Source organism: Crinia signifera, chromosome 1, assembly GCF_055691185.1.
Source record: "Crinia signifera chromosome 1, ASM5569118v1, whole genome shotgun sequence".
NCBI classification, from domain to species: domain Eukaryota; kingdom Metazoa; phylum Chordata; class Amphibia; order Anura; family Myobatrachidae; genus Crinia; species Crinia signifera.
Genome location: NC_139217.1, coordinates 180,187,038 through 180,191,576, shown reverse-complemented (window position 1 = coordinate 180,191,576; position 4,539 = coordinate 180,187,038). Strand labels below are relative to the sequence as shown.

At 48.9% G+C, this 4,539-nt stretch overlaps 1 pseudogene; it reads right to left on the bottom strand.

Annotated features, from left to right (window-relative positions):
• Window positions 1-1,252: 1,252 nt before the first annotated feature.
• Window positions 1,253-2,461, bottom strand: LOC146061477 (polymerase delta-interacting protein 3 pseudogene; annotated as a pseudogene).
• Window positions 2,462-4,539: the final 2,078 nt, after the last annotated feature.

Here is a 4,539-nt window from a genome sequence, read left to right as displayed (position 1 = left end):
ACAGCTCACAAAATTCTCATCACTGGCTTCCTTTTCTTTGCCACTTGATACCTTGTTTTCACAATAAAGATTGGTTTCTTTTTGATGACCAGTTGGGTACAATTAGTTACACATCTTTTTGGGCGGCTAAACTTTTTTGGGGGAGGCTGCATTTAAACTTCTTTGGGGGCGGCTGCAATTAAACTTCTTTGGGGCACAGGGGCACAGGGGGTATCCTGTAGTGGGCTGCCACACATTTTTTTAAATATGGATCTTTCAGCACAGAGACCAACTGCACATCAGGGTCAGGATCAGCCAGGTTGTTAAACGGGGTTTCGACCATGAATCAATCACATCATAAAATTAATTAATAATCAATCAATCAATCATAACCAGAATCAAGCCAGATAGGGGTCTTGTTAAATATTAAACTGACCAAAACAGATACACACACAACTAGTACTGCCTCATCTACCTGTCTGGTCTGGTGCCCACTGCTGAGAGTCATTCGTATGAGGGACTTGTCTTTTAAATGCATACAACTGTTTGCATTCCACTTGATTGCTGCACCAATCGCCCACTGCTGGCTGCAGCTCTCACCCTGCATTAATTTGGGAGTCTCCCACTGCAGTCTTTTTTTTTGGAGCCTTGAAACTTTTCGGGATGCTGTACTATCCGACACCTTTAGGTGGACTCTGGTCTGTCTTGTATCCAGCACAGTGGTCTCGTGTGCAAGAGATTGTTCTCTGTCCTCTTTTGGATTTGTGTCACCATCACCATCTTCATAGGTGAGAATGTGATCTCCCTGACCTGGGGAGTCAGGGCTGGGGCAGGAAGGCTGCAATTACACTTCTTTTTGGGCGGCTGCAATTACACTTCTTTTTGGGAGGCTAAATTTTTTTTATCCTCCTTTTTTAATCCTCTTATCTGCACAGCCGGGTCCATCAGTTACTGCCACTGCTGCAACCAATGCTAGTGATAGTTACGCATGCCCTATGGCATCACCACGGGCAGCAAAGTTTTCCAGTGCTGCATGGAGCAACAGTTCGCTGGCTTTCCATTTGACATCATCGCTGTCAGCATCCTCCTTATCTGCACAGCCGGGTCCATCAGTTACTGCTAGAGATGTGCGGGCTCGGATTTCAGAGATCCGAGCCCCCACGGACGTCATCATTCCGAGCCCGATTCAGAGCAGCGCTCGGAGATTCCCACCTGACTCGGGTCCGTCCGCGTGATTAGAACGTCATCTCCTGGCGCAGGATTTCGCGAGGCTTTATAAGCGGCTGACGCGCCCGCCATCTTCACTCCAGTCAAGTAGTGGGTTGGGAGAGGGTGTGTTGGTGCTGCTGCTGGGGCTTAAACTTGAGCTTGACCTTGAGCGCAATATTTTGCAATTATTTACCGTCATTTTCGTTCCTTCTAGGGGGCTGAAAACAGACTCTGTTGGAGGTGGTACGGCTGGTAGGGCCTCCTTTGTAACAAGAGTACGTGACATATTGGTCAGCGTTTTAGTCCGTAGTAAAGGTACTGTTGGGGCAGGCGGTGTAGCACTGGGAGCAGTGTACGTATCATTCTGTACAACTTTAGTGAAAGGTAATGTTTGGCCAAGTGAAAATTGGTTGCCCAATGTTCCTGGTCTTTTCTGTAAAGTATTTGCAGCTGTGAATTTCATCTGTTTGGAAGGGATGGGAGCAAGTTCCATCTCATCATCATCATCATCATCATAGTCATCATCCTGAGATGAGACCTGTTTAACAGGCTGGTGGTTGACCACATTTATTCGCATTCCCTTGACAGAGTTTTCAGACCTGAAATGGTCTTGTGTTGTGGAATCTGGATGGTTTTTGTGAGGTTTATTGCCGATGAACCTTGTGCCATAGGTGATTTAGCAGCTACTGTTGGAGCACTCCTCTTAAAGTAATCTTTTCACGAGCGTCCATCACTTTGATAGGCTTGTCTCCTGCCATGATCTGTTGCTTTCTCGAATTCAGCATTTCACGGGCGTCCTGCACTTTACCCCTTATGCGGAAGCGAGCATCTGTGGCCACCAACTTTTCACGGGCATCTTTTATCCCTAGTTTTTGGCGTGCATCAGTCACACCAATTTTCTGACGAGCATCAAATGTTCTCTGAAAACTGGTGGCAAGTGGACGATTGTTCACAGATGGTTGGAGTCTGGATCTCACGTTTCCTATACCTCCCCTGTTACTGACCCTGCGGTACATCCCGGTGCCCATGGACATTCCCCGTTTCCTGATCAGTTCATCCAGCGACACGTCGGCCATATTCCTCCAACCACACAGCTGCTATATCTAATTTGATAAAAATAAAAATAATACTTGTGCTGTGTGGGACTGTAAAAAAGAATTCCATGCTGCTTGTGCACTGACGTCTGCCACTGAGTGCCACGGCCAAGCAGTACCTAATAAGAAAATTAATTATTATAAATTCTGCTGGTGCACAATACTAGTATTGCTGACGTATCTACCTGTCTTGTGCCTAGTACTACTGTCTTATCTACCTGTCTGGTGCCTAGTACTGCCATATCTACCATCTGGTCTGGGGCTCACTGCCTAATACTGCCGTATCTACCTGTCTGATCTGGGGCTCACTGCCTAATACTGCTGTACCTGTCTGGTCAGGGGCTCACTGCCTAATTTTTTTTGGAGCCTTGAGACTTTTAGGGATGCTGTACTAGCCGACACCTTTAGGTGGACTCTGGTCTGTCTTGTATCAAGCACAGTGGTCTCATGTGCATGAGATTGTTTTCTGTCCTCTTTTAAAATTGTGTCACCATCTTCATGGGTGAGAATGTGATCTCCCTGACTTGGGGGAGTCAGGGCTGGGGCAGGAAGGGTACAGGCTGAGTGGGGGTAGGGCACCCTTGTACTCTGCTGCTTTTGCCGGCTCCGGCCGGTAGCGTCTCCCTGGTGTCACGGCTGGCACTCTGCAGGGCCTCCCTCTTGCCTTCCTCATGATGCTGGCTGCTGGCTCTCTCTGTGTGCTGTCTCACTTCTGCACGCTTCCAGGCTGCGCACTCTGCTGCTCTCCTCTCTGTGGATCTTTAGGGTGCCCAGCCTGTCTTCTCTCTCTAAGCACGTGTCATCCTCTCTCACGCTGCTGCAAACCCTCCCCCGTCACGCTGCACAGTTTCATTTCACCTCTGACCTCTCCTTTTGTGCTCCTGTGACAGTGCCCCTGTAACGGTGTGGTGCAAAATGGTACCTGAATCTGGAGCTGATTACGGCGGCAGCTTCTGGATTCCTCACGGCTTCTTCCGGAGAACCTGTGGCAGGGAATGGCACAACCCAAGGAGAACCCACAAAAGACAAGGCTACTAGGGCTAGCAGCAACAAATATTTATTTAAAGGAGATATGTAAATGGGTTGCTGCAATACACTCACGTACTTATGCAAAACAGTTACTTTATATCATTCAGTAATTAAAGCTATAACTAATCAATGACCAGATTAACGAGAGAACGATTACGCAATAAATTACATCACAACAATAACAATATGACAGAATAATATTACGTCACAACATGTCCGCCAAGTGGCGCTATGCACCCTATATACACTGCGCGGTAGTCCCTGGTGCAAAACAACACAGTTCCTGAATTTGAATAACGGTCCCGCGAAGGAAATCCTCACAAGGTGATTAGGCCATAACTTAGTGTGCACACTACTTTTATGTATAACAAAAGTGATCAAAAATCCTCTCTAAGAGGGGCAGGCAGATTCCCATCCCTTAGGGCAATCTCCTGTATCAGAGGCAAACAGGCAGTCCTGTTAGTGGGGGTATCCAACACCCCAGTACCTGAACAATCAGCTGCAGTTGCCAGCTCCTGCTGGTCACGACTCCTGGCTGGCCACTGCCTGTCTTGGGTGCTGTGTGGTCCTCTGGGTGACTCCCAGATGGGCGGCAATGTCCCTCTCTGCCTAGTTCCGTGCTGTAGGTCTCTGCAGTCACTCCTACTGGGCTCTATCTCCCTTCACATGCTGCTCACCCCTTCTTCTGGTCAGCAGTGCTGGCTGTCATTAACTGCTGGGTCCTTGCTCCCAGTGCCTGGTCTCAGATGTGTGCTTCTCTCTGCACAGCATCTCTGTCTGCATGCTTCCTGGCTCAGGATACAAGCTCTTCACCCCTCTGCACACTTTCTCTCTCTCTCACACACTGCTGCTGGGATCACCTCTGACCTCCCAGCTTCCTGTCTCATGTGCAGGGGAGCTGGGACACTAGGACACTAGCTGAGTCTGTTAACCCCTCACAGACCTGCAGCTTCCACAAGCAAAGGAGGTTTTCCTCTGAGCAGCATTGGCTGCAATTAAAATCTCTTTGGGGGCACAAGAGTACACCAGGGGTGGACTGCCACACTCCCTGGGCAGCCAATCATGGGGGTGTCAGGCTCCCTGCACGTGGACTGAGCTGGGGCTGTTTAACCCCTCACATCCCTGCAGTTTTCCTCTGAGCAGCATTGGCTGCAATTAAACTTCTTTGTGGGCACTCCAGGGGCACAGGGGATATCCTGTAGTGGGCTGCCACACAAGCCCATTCACA